Genomic DNA, 13,183 nt, shown 5'->3' with positions numbered 1-13,183 from the left:
AGCTGTATGCGCCATCACATTCATAGTGGTGTTTGCAGGCAAGGTAAATACTCATGTACCAGTTTCCTCTTTCACACTTTTGTATATCTGTGGGACATATAAATGTATATGTTATTGTTGCTTAGAGCCATCAAGTCGGTTCTAACCCATAGCAACCCTATGTAGGGTTTCTGAGGAGCAGCTGGTGAGCTTGAACCACCAACCTTGCAGTCCACACAACCTTGCAGTCCAGTACATTAACCCACATCACCACACCAGGGTTCCATAAACACATACACACACACATATACATATGTTGTTGTTGTTGTTGTTATGTGCCGTGGAGTCAGTTCCGACTCATAGTGACCCTATACAGGGTTTCCAAGGCTGTAAATCTTTACAGGAACCGAAAGCTGCATCTTTCTCCTGCAGAACAGCTGGTAGTTTCGAACTGCTGACCTTGCGGCTCGCAGCCCAATTCGTAACCACTACGCTACCAGAGCTCTTGATATATATACATACACACATATATATACATATATCTGCATACATATACCCATATTCTACTCTACTTCTCATAATTATTCAGCGTGTGTCTCCATCCATGTTTCTACCCGCCCGCAGAGTATTGTTGTTTCAAGTTTGTAAATACACCACTATTTATCTCTATCCCCTTTAGCCCTTGTATTATTACCCCTGTATCTTCACCTGTCTTCATTTTACTTCTGCCAACCTTCCTCTTCTTGTATATTGCCCTTCCCTTTCTTGTATGTTGCCCTCCCCCTCACCTAAGTGAACATGCATGTACCCTGTAATTAGTGAACTACTCTCCCTTCCCTCCCACTCCTGGCAACCATCTAAGAATGTTTCATTTTTCTATTTCAAACTCATATATTTATGGGATATAAAAATATATATGTCTCACTGTTCCTCCATTAACCACACAGCCTATGTTTCAATGAGATTGTAAATCTTTACTAGAGCAGACATCCTCATCTTGCTCCCGAGGAGCAGCTGGTGGGTTTGAACCACCAACCTTGCAGTTAGCAGTCCAACGCCTAAAGCACTGTATCACCAGGGCTCATATTTGTGGTGGTGTGATGTTGAGTCGTTTTTGATTCAGAGTGACCCTGTGAAGGGTTTCTGAGCCTGTAAATCTTTACAGAAGCAGAAAGCTTCATCATTCTCCTGTGGAGCAGCTGGTAGATTTGAACTGTTAATCTTGCGGTTAGCACTCCCGTGCTTATCCTACAACACCATACCAGGACTCCATATATATATGTATACACACACACATCTATATATTTTTTAAAAATTCATTGAAAAATTTCCATTATCTTTTAATCCTACTTTTTTCATGACTATTTTGAGGCCCCTCATTTATATAAATAGGTGTGTATATATATGTGGTGCCCTGACGTGAATAAGTACTGGACTGCAAGGTCAATTTGAACCACAAGGTCAACAGTTCACACTCACCAGCCACTTCTCAAAAACCCTCTATAGGGTCACTGTAAGTCGGAACTGACTTGACAGCACTTAACAACAACTAACCTGAAGGTTGGTGGTTTGAATCCATCTGGTGGCACTATGGAAGAAAGGTCTGATAGTCTCCTTCTGTAAAGATTACAGTCAAGGAAGCCCTACAGAGGATAGTTCTAGACTGCGAAGGTGCCAGGAGTCCACATCTACTTAAAGGCAACAGGTTTATTTATTTATTTTTAATGTTTTATTGTGAATTATGTGATAGTTTACATGGGAGAACATTAGCTTTACATTCATCCTATCATATATCGTTTCATTGCCATGGTTACAATCCCCTCTGTGCATCATCCACCAACCAAAGGGTATATCCTACAAGCCTGCCCCCCTCGTCATCAGCACATAGCTTCTCTCCCTCTCTGGGTCTAAAGTCCCCAGCTGCTCCATCTCTCCACATCATCATCTCTGCCTCCATCTCTGGCATCACTGTTTCTCTGGGCAGGGTCCTGCACTCCGCTCTTCTCCCGGTATGGTCTCAGGGACCTCTGCTTCTGGACTACAAAGTCAACCACTCCCCTCCTTTTGCTACAAAACGACTCCGTCTACATTTCTAACCCTCACAGTCAGTCCTGATAGCACTTATTCACTATTGTACCACATGAGTGTTATCCCCATCTCCTTTCATCAGTCCTGCCCAGACAGATTGTATACTACTCAGTAGAGATTCTACCTTCCTCCACGCCCTCTGGATCTAGGCTCCCTCTTGAAAGCTTGTAAGCCAGTCACTTCTTGCCTTTGTAGCCCCGCCCCCCCCGCCCGCGTTTTTGGTAGCCAGTGTTCAAGTTGCCCATCCCTGTCTACCCTGTGCATCAAGGGGGTTGAAATGACCCTCACTGTAAAGATTTGTTCCCTCTTTTGAGACACTGTATCCATAGGTGTAGGTCAAGTTCATCAAATTGTATCTGATTACTCTTTTTTTCCTTTTCTTTCTTCTTCTAGTTGAGTTCTGGTCATTCACCCATTGAATCCAGGTCAAATGGGTATTATTTGCAAGTGTGGATGTTCTTGTGCATATGGCCTTTCTTCATATCAGCTGGACGCGTCACTCTCCACTCGAGTCCTCTGTGGCTATGTCACTGACTCTGGGCCCAGGAGTCCCCAGGTCTTGCCATACTGCTGGCCAACCAGGTCTCCACCCAGGTTTACAGGAGTCTATTGAACGTGGTTGGACTTAGCTCGCAGCTTCATCGCTGTTTTCCCCTCACTTCCCCTTATTGATGACCAACATGGTCACCAGTCAGAGCACATATCTGCTTGTGCATTCCCATTGAATCTTAGTCTTGGAAGGGGGTTTGCCCTGAGGAGACCCATCCACTTGCCTTGATGTGTCCTGGGTGAGCAACTTGCTTGTTCTTGTAGTAGTCAGTCGGACTGCTGTTATAATTTTGTATTTTTCTTGTCAGTCTTTAACAGGTTTATTTTGTTTTTGTTTTGTTTTTTTTTAAATGTATCCATGCATTCACATTTATAGGTAGTGCCTGAAATTTACCACGTATTTGAGTTATTCAGAATAAACCATACTTATGACTGCATTTAAAAAAATATACATCATATCATTAGTAAAATGTACTATATACAATGTTGCAATGTGCAATTTGCTGATGTTGTAATTCTCACATGTTCACTCACAGCTGTTCAATGTTATGATTTGCTATCCAAAGCATTGCTGTAAAACAGGCCATGAAAACTTTAATTAAAAAAAAAATAGTGTTTCTCTTCTTCTTCTTCCTCTCCTCCCTTCTGCCTCCTGCCTTCTCTCTCCGACAGAGGTTATCTTCCTCACCCTGAATAAAAGTCTCTAGACGGACAAAAAACAAACAAACAAACAAACAAAAAATAATGTTTGACTTAGCATAGACTTACGACAGAGTCCTTGGAACGGAAACTTGTTGTAAGTCAGGGACTGCTTGAGTGTGTGAGTGTATGCATAGTTTTAAGGACAACATTAAGATTCCCCAAGAAGTGAATGGTCAAAGGACATGAACATTTAAAAAAGAAATTAATTTTGGTAAAGTACTGTTACATGCCCTGTTATAATTTTATCTTCCTGTGTTCTACTGCCTTTAAGGAGCTCTGGTAGCATAGTGGTTACGAATCAGGCTGCTAATCTCAAGGTCAGCAGTTCGAAACTACCAGCAGTTCCACGGGAGAAAGATGAGGCTTTCTGCTCCCGTAAAGATTTACAGCCTCGGAAACGCTATTACAGGGTCGCTGTGAGTCAGAACCAAATCCACGGCACACCACCACCACTGCCTTTGCTTAGAAACCCTGACTATTAGTGCTTGCGAAAACCTTTTTCTGCCAAACCTAACATTATTCATGGACTATAAAAATTATCAACTTAAAAATTAGCCTGCTATATTTGATCAAACATTTAGCTCACCCCTGTACAGGGTTACTATGAATCAGAACCAAATCCATGGCACATCACCACCACCACCACCAGTGTGATGGTTGGAACTGTAGTTGCCTTGCCAGGGTCAGACCAAGTTATTTTGAGGCCCATATGTGGCCCTAGGTCAGACATTTCCCACCCCTGGCCTACAGTATCTCCTGAGGCAGCATTCTAAGCTATATGATGCCTAACTATTTATCCAATCATTTATAAATCATATTGGGGTTCATTTAGGTCAGCCAAACTAGGCTACTTTATCATTCCTTCAGAATGCCTAAATATTTCTCCATTGCTGTTTGGTTTTTTTAATCTTACATTTATAGATGATTTTTTTTTAGCAAGCATAGGACTTAAGTGTTTATACATCATCTCATTCAATCTCAACAATAACCATATTATCATCCACAATTTATAGATATCAAAATGCAGACTCATGTTTGCCTGTATGGCAAAGCTAAGATTTAAACCCAGATCTGACCAAGTTTATGCATGCTCTTACACCTGTTTCTTTTTCTTATGTTTCATATCTTTGTGAACAGAACTTCCCACTCATGTTAGTCTTTATATAGTTTAATTATACTAAACTTGCCAGAAAACTGAATTTATCTTCATTTCTTTATAGCAAAAAATTTTATCATAAAAAGTAATTACATAGATAAACTATGCATGATTTAAGTTAATGTCACTTTAAAAATGAATCTGACTGCAGCTCTTCTTCTCTGTACTCCTAATCAATGTGTTAGATTATATAGATATACAGGTGGTGTCACTGAAAACAATATCATTTCTGGCAAAATTTTACAGCAGAACAAAATAACTAAAATAGAAATGAGTAGGAATTTTTCTAGTAAGCTAAGATTGACCTACCGAAATTCTTCTTGCATATGAGTTGCATGTTATGGTACAGTGAGTTATTTAATGTCTCTTCTAGCCATAATCTTTGTACCATCAAACAGTGTTTTTCTCATGGGTCTGAGTGAGTGATGATGGTGGAAGAAACCAATAGATTATATGATTCAGTTGTGAATGACTGCTAACAAAGCTAAAGATAACTGTAGAAATTAGATTGGAATCCTGGTGTTCCTGTGTGGCACTGTAGGATAATTCACTGGTTTGAACCACAAGACAGGCAGTTCAAACTCAGAAACCCAATGCCGGGGGCTATGAGTTGGAACCAATTTGATGGCACTTAGCGACAACAACAAAGGCAGGTATATAATAAGCCTTCTCAGAAGCAGAGAAGAGGATCTCACTACTATCAAAGAAGAGCCAGGAGTGAAATGCATCCTTTGGACCCTGACATCCCTGTGCATTGAACTTCCTCAACCCAGGAACAGAAAGCTCTGACCCAGGAGGAGTGGCAGAGGAGCATCAGACGCAGAACCAAGAGCCAGAGAACAGACAGAGCAGTGAGCTTCCTAGCCCATGGAGCAAGTAAATTTGAGTGCCTTTGGGTAAAGTTTCACCTGTGCAGTGGGGTGCCTGCTGGCACTTACTTGAGGCGCTAGGTTTGCTGGCCCACGGAGCTAGAGCTGAACCCCTTTGTACTGAGGTTTATAGCAGAGTGCCAAGCCATTTAGGCATTTGTTAACAGCCCTACATACAGTAGCTTTGTAACATTGCCCAATCAGGCCAAGTGGCCAAGGGCCAGAGAGAGATCTGCATATGGACACAGCAGAGAGACTGTCCTACTTTAAGAACTGTGCCCTGAACATTTATTACCCTGAATTATAACCTATGAACTTCCCAGACACAGGTCTGTGTATGGTGTCTTGAGTTCTGTGTAGCCGCTGCAATGAATTATTGAACCCAGCTGAGTAGAGTGCTATGGGAGGGATAATCAATGTCATTTATTACAGATGTTGATGGAAAAGAGAACATAAGAATGGATAGAAAAACTTTTGGTGCATATACACATCCAACATTGAAGAATAGCAATGACTCTGCGAAACCCCTTATAACATGGATGAACCTAGAAGACATTATTGTTGAGTGATCTTAGTCGATCACAAATATTATATGAAGCCATTGCTATGAAAAGTTAAGAAAGGTTTTTTAATAAAATAAATATTCTATGATGATTACCAGGGATGAGAGGGTTTAGAAAATTATTCACTGGCTAGAGGGTACACACATTAACTTGGCTGATGGGGATGTCAATATATATAACAAGAGGAAGGTTGGCAAGAGGAAAGATGAAGGTAACAGAAGACATAAGGAGAAAGTCAGAGTTAAAGTGAATAGAGATAAATACTATTAACTGATGATACATGGAGGGGATTGCAATGAAACAAAGATTTGTTGAACATAAAGCTGATGATCTGCTCTGTAAACCTTCACTCAATTTATAATAAAAAGTTACTTTTTAAAAAAAAGTAGTTTGGAGCTTTCAGGTAGAACAAATGAGTCTTTGTAGAATACCCAAATTTGGAATATGAACATACTGTATCTTAAAGTTTATTTTCTCAAGTTTCTGTTTTTATGTCTTTTCTTTGCTTGATAATCTCACACTTCTGACTTGCCCATCTATCACTCTATATTTTTGTCTAATAATTTGACCCTATATATGATTTCCAAGGTTGTAAATTTATCCCAATCTGTGTTGGAAGAAGTACAGCCAATAAGCTCTTTCAAAGCCAGGATGGCCAGACTTCATCTCTCATACTTCAGACATATTATCAGGAGGGACTAGTCCCTGGAGAAGGATATCATTCTTGATAAAGTAGAGGGTCAGTGAAAAAGAGGAAGATCCCTAATGAGATGGATTGGCACAGTGACAGCAGCAATGGACTCAAATGTGGCAATGATTGTGAGGTTGGCGCAGGACTGGGCAGTGTTTCCTTCTTTGTGCTTAAGTTGCTATAAGTCAGTTCCAACTTCATGGCATCTAACAACAACAACAAATCTTTACAGGAGCAGAAAGCTTCATCTGTCTTGCACAGAGCAGCTGGTGGGTTTGAACTGCCAACTTTGTGGTTATCAGTCCAATGTTTATCCTACAATGCCTTCAGGGCTCCTTAATAGTTTGAAAAATATTTTGTTTCTTGTTTATAGCAATTCTGAAAGTCTGCATATACTCTTTTAGAAAGATGAAAATAGTTGAACTTTTCATAATTATTGTATTCCTCTGTATCTGACTTATTAAAAATGTGTGGTTATTTTTAATTCCGTCTGTCTCCTGCATGTGTATGGTATTAAACAAGCTTCAGTATGTGAGTATAGGGATAGATAGACATGATGAATAAAAGGTTTATCTCACTTCAAACAAATCCTGTAGCCTGTTACTGTTTCATGGAAGAAGACATGAGAGTTTTGGTTAAGGGACAAATAACTTTATTATTTACTATACAGTATGAGTGTCTACATGTTTGCATCTCTTCCTATTGCCTAAAAATTACATAGGTGACATGAAGGGTCTTATGAATGCTGCACACACAATGGATTTGCCTCGCAGCTGAAGAACACTGAAATTCAGGAATTCACTTTTATTTTTAAAAACGAATAGCTACCATCAAGTCAGGAGCTCTGGTAGCATAGTGGTTATGAGTCAGGCTACTAGCCTCAAGATTAGCAGTTTGAAACTACCAGTCATTCTGCAGGAGAACAATGAGGCTTTCTGCTTTCATAAAGATTTACAGCCTCGGAAAGCCTGCTCAAGGTCAATATGAATCGGAGCTAACTCCATGGCACATACCTACCACCACTGTCATCAAATCAACTCCAGTTCATGGCGAATCCATGTATGTCAAAGTAGAACTGTGCTCCATAAAGTTATCAGTGAGTGAAGTTTTTAAAGTCCATTGCCAGGCCTTTTTTCTGAGTTACCTCTCAGTGGATTTACACCTCCAACCTTTTGATTAGCAGTCAAGGGCGCTAACTGTTTGTATTGTCCAACAGCTACATCACTTTTATAGCAATCTTTAAACAAGCCTGCTCTTTTTCCCAGAAGGAGATACTAAATACTTCTGCATCCCTAAACGTTGCTTGTTCTGCCCTGAAAATGGCCTGGATAAAAAGCAGTTGGGGCTTTGCTTTCTTAACTAGCAAGTTGTATAGGAGCAGAAGAGACGCATAGAGGAGTGTCTCCCAATACTTGATTGACAGATTCACAATGTACTTTGTCCTGCTCCTCTTTTTTTGACAATTGCTGTGCTCCTTTTATTGTTACTACTTACAATAATCATTGGGCTGACTTTTCACTATACCGCTCTTTGATTTAAACTGCAATTGAAACATTTATGTAGACAACCAAATACTTGGTTATAGAGTGTACTTTTGCATATTTATTTGTCATTTGTATAGTAGGCATGGAATCCTATAGGATCCTATTCTGTTTCTGCCAGGCTTACTATTACAATATATTTTATTTCATTAACCAGCACACAATCTGATCGGAAAGGTTATAAATATAGATATGCCTTTCAAGCAACCCTGCGTTGCTAAGTGTCCTCCATCTTTTCAAGTTTAGGATAAGCACTGGACTACTAACTAAAAGATTAGCAGTGCAAACTCACTAGCCACTTGAAAGAAGAAAGATGAGGTTTTCTGTTCCTGTAAAGACTTAGCCTCAGAAACTGTACAAGGTCGCTATAAGTTGGATTCAACTCAATCGCCTTGAGTGAGAAGGATGTAATAAGGAGAATTTTTATGAAACTGGTGCTTTGGATCTAGAATTAAGATATAAGTTACAATATTCTTTTCTTCATTTTGCATTCATCCACACATTCAAAGTGAAGGTTGATTTTTAAATATGGCAATTCGCAGACCTATACTTCTCCATTGTCTACAGCTGATCAACTTTTTTGTTCTCAAGACAACTTTGTACTCTTAAAAATTATTAAGGATCCAGCCAGTCAGCTGGCACCAACGTCTGTATAATCCCACATTGACTCCTTCCCCTCCCAGGCTCCACCCTAGGGCCGAATAACATCCTTCCTAGTTCTCAAACCCAGAGCAGACTCAAGTCTATGGAAGAGAAGCTGTCAGGTGAGTGAGCTTTATTAACAGAAAGCCAGCAGTCTGGAGGACGGGGAGAATAATTTCTCAAGATCATCTTGTCTGTCACAAAGATCAGGTACATTATACAGACATGTTTTTGACCCTGAAAAGACTCTGGCAGTAGAGCAAAATTCCTGAGGACAATTTATCCTTCAAATATGCTTGGACTCTCTACTACTGCTAAAAATGTCTTTGAAATTCAAAAACGCAAAGTGAATTGAAGGGCTTGATAGTAATGTATGGGTTGAATTTACCAAGTTGGCTGCAGACTCCTCTGTTGTGAATCTTGGCCAAGGCCTACCAGACATATTTCCTCCTATATATGTAAAGGAAGAATTAGCAAGGATTGCAACAGTTGATACCACGAACCAGTATACACTGGGCTTTGGTCATCCATCACTTGTGAAAGCTCTTTCCTGCCTCTATGAAAAGCTGTATCCAAATAAAATCAATCCGGATAAAGAAATCCTTGTGACAGTTGGAGCCTGTAAATCTCTTTTTAGTACCATTGCAGGATTAATTGACGAGGGAGGTGAAGTGATAATAATAGTGCCTTTCTATGACTGCTATGAGCCCATGGTGAAAATGGTTGGAACAACACCTGTTTTTATTCCCCTAATATCTAAACCTGTTGATGAGAAAAAATGGCCTAGTTCTGACTGGATGTTAGATCCTCAAGAACTTGCAAGTAAATTTAATTACAAAACCAAAGCGGTTATACTAAATACTCCACATAACCCCAGTGGCAAGTTATATACTAAAGAGGAACTCCAACTAATTGATGCTTTGCATCAAACATGACACACTCTGTATCAGTGATGAGGTTTATGAATGGCTTGTCTCTACTGGAAATAAACATTTAAAAATAGCCACTTTTCCAGGTATGTGGGAAAGAAGAATAACAGTAGGAAGCTGGGAAGACTTACAGTATAACTGGCTGGAAGCTTGACTGTAACAATTGGTCCCAGTTATGTGATAAAACACTTACAGACAGTTCAACAAAATACCATATATACTTGTGCAAGTCCATTACAGGAAGCCTTGGCTCAAGCTTTTGGATTGACATCAAACACATGAATGATCCAGAGTGTTAACTTTAATAGTTTATCGAAAGAGAAGTAAAAAAGAGATCAAATGGTCCATTTACTTGGAAGTATAAGTGTTGGGCTAAAACCCATTGCTCCTGGTGGGGGATACTTCCTCATTGCTGATGTGTCTTCACTAGGAAAATAAGATCTCTGGAAATTTTGAAGCCATAGGAGAGTAACATTTGTCATTTTGTTTATATTGAAGTATGAAGTAAAAAAGGAAAGTCTACTTTTTGACATAGTAGTATGTGTCAGGTACTCCTAATACCCTTGAGAACATTGTTAACTTAAGTTTTACATGTGAGAAGACTTAGCTTTTTAAATACCCACCTGAAGACATACAGTTAGATTCCAAATCATTCCGTCTCCAAAAAGCAGTGGTCTTTATGTTACCTGAAGTTTTTATGTGTAATTCTGGCATGGCATAAAAATCTAAAGTTAGAATCATCATAATATTTTCTGTATAACTTGTTTTTCTTTGAAAAACTATGTTAATAGTAAAATTAAAAGCATAATTTATTCTGGTACATCTTAAACAGTTTAAAATATTTTAAAGTTTTATTACAATGAAGTTATATACCATTGAACTTAAAAAGCTTATTTAATACCAAATGTTAAGCAGTTAGAAAGTATCAAAGAAAATTTCAATCTCATAACATAACAGTGATTATTATTGTATTTTTAAGTTTGATATCCTTCATGTAGAAGTTTTTTCTAATTAAAAAAGAATTTGATGTTAAAAAAATTAATAAGGATCCAATGTGTTTTTGTTTCTGTGAACTATATTTACTCATATTCATCATATTAAAAATTAAAGCTGAGAGATATTTTAAGTTATTATTGTTGTTAAATGCTGTCAAATTGGTTCTAACTCATAGCGACCCTATATAGGGTTTCCAAGGAGTGACGGGTGAGTTTGAACTGCTGACCTTGTGGTCCAGTGCTTTAGCCCACAGCACCACATGAGGACTCCCAACTTATTACTAGTTCATATAAAATAAGTATAATAAATTCAATACATGTTAACTTAATATCTTTATAAATGATTCTACATATAAAAACTAAAACAATTAAACATACTGCATTAGGCAGGTCTGCTGTGCAAGACCTCTTTAAAGTGTTCAAAAGCCAAGATATCAATTTGAAGATTAAGGTGCACCTGATCTAAGCCATGATATTTTCAATAGCCTCATATGCTTGTGATAGTTGGAAAATGATTAAGGAAGACTGTACAGGAATTGATATATATAAGTTGTGGTTTTGGAAAAGAATATTGACTCTACCGTGAACTGCCAGAAGGACAAACAGATCTGTGTTGAAAGAAGTATAGCCAGAATGCTCCTTAGAAACTAGGATAGTGAGACTTAGTTTCTCTTACTTCAGACATGTTATCAGAGGGACCAGTCCCTGGAGATGGACATTATGCTTGGTAAAGTAGAGTGTCACCAAAAAACAGGAAGACTCCCAGTGAGATGGATTGGCATGGTGGCAGCTGCAATGGTCTTGAGTGTTAACAACAATTGTGAAGATGGCACAGAACCAGGCAGTGTTTCATTCTGTTGTGCATAAAGTCGCTATGAGTCGGAAGTGACTGGGTAGCACCTAACGACAACAACAAAATTTAATGAGTAGAGTGGCTCTGTTTTCTAGTTTTGCAAATCTCTGATGTCTGGCTTCATAGAAGACAGCTGGATTCTCATTTATGTTTTTGCATTCACTCTTATGTGATAAATTGTTTCTGTTGAAACACTGTTGTTGTTGAGTGCTGTCAAGTTGGTTCCGACTCATTGTGACCCTGTATAGGGTTTCCAAGGAGCAGCTCGTGAGTTTGAATTGCTGACCTTGTAGTTTGCAGTCCAATGCTGATCCTACAGCACCACCCCAGGAGTTTTTTGAAGCACTAGGGGGCCTCAAAAAGTTAGTGTAAAAATGCAATTAAAAGATAATGGAATGTTTCCAAAAATGAAGCCCCCATGTATATAAAGGAACTCTGACATCACTTAAGTGATGTGGGAAAAATGCAGAGCATTTTTTATAAACCTTTTAAATAAACATTTTAATAAACCTCTCAGATAATTTGCTATTACATAAAAACTCACAATTGGTAATATCTTAAAACTTAGTTGCAATGTGGAATCTACAATCATACATTAATGTATCTTACATTTTGTTTCCACCACTCATCGGTCAGTTTGTTGTACTGTGGTGGCTAGTGAGTTGCTGTGATTCTGGAAGCTATGCTACAGGTATTTTAAATACCAACAGGGTCACCCATAGTGGACAGGTTTCAGATGAGCTTCCAGACGAAGACAGACGGGGAAGAAGGATTGATGAACTACTTCCAAATATTTAGTCACTGAAAACCTTATGAATAGAAGAGAAACATTGTCAGATATAGTGCCGGAAAAGGAGCCCCTCAAGTTGGAAGGCACTAAAAATGCAATTGGGGAAAAGCTGCCTCCTCAAAGTAGAGTTGACCGTAATGACACAAATGGAATAAAGCCTGTGGGACCTTCATTTGCTGATGGGGTACAACTCAAAAAAATGAGAAACAGCTATAAACATCCACTAATAATCAAAACATTGAATGTATGAAGTATGACTCTAGGAAACTTGGAAATTGTCAAAAAAAAATGAAGTGGAACACATAAACATCAATATCTTAGGCATTAGTGAGCTGAAATGGACTGATATTGGCCATTTTAACTCTGACAACCACATGGTTTACTATGCCTGGAATGACAAATTGAAGAAGAATGGTGTTGCATTCATTGTGAAAAACAACATATCCAGATCAGTCATGAGGTACAGTGCTGTCTGTGACAGGATAATATCCATGCACCTACAGGGAAGACCAGTTAATACCACTATTATTCAAATTTACGCACCAACTACTAAAGCCAGTAAGGATGAAACATAAGAATTCTACCAACTTTTTCAATCTGAACTTGATCAAATGTGCAATCGAGATGTATTGCTCATTAGTGGTGATTGGGATGCAAAGGTTGGGAACAAAGGAAGGATCAGTAGTTGGAAAATATGGCCTTAGTGATAAAAGTGAAGAAGACTTAAAATACTTACTGATGAAGATCAAAGACCACAGCCTTCGGTATGGATTGCATCTCATTGTAAAGAAATAAAAAATTCTCACCACTGGACCAATAAACAACGTTCTTATCAA

The 13,183-nt window shown here is 38.7% G+C and overlaps 1 protein-coding gene and 1 pseudogene across 3 annotated transcripts in view; both read left to right on the top strand.

Annotated features, from left to right (window-relative positions):
- The window catches only part of EHBP1 (EH domain binding protein 1), a 529,253-nt gene that overhangs the window by 366,147 nt on the left and 149,923 nt on the right, over positions 1–13,183 (top strand). The window lies entirely within an intron of this gene.
- On the top strand, positions 9,043–10,147 carry LOC102816098 (annotated as a pseudogene).

The sequence above is a fragment of the Chrysochloris asiatica genome, unplaced genomic scaffold, assembly GCF_000296735.1.
Source record: "Chrysochloris asiatica unplaced genomic scaffold, ChrAsi1.0 scaffold00052, whole genome shotgun sequence".
Lineage (NCBI taxonomy): Eukaryota > Metazoa > Chordata > Mammalia > Afrosoricida > Chrysochloridae > Chrysochloris > Chrysochloris asiatica.
Note: the sequence above shows the minus strand (reverse complement) of the source record. Positions and strands in the feature narration are given on the sequence as shown.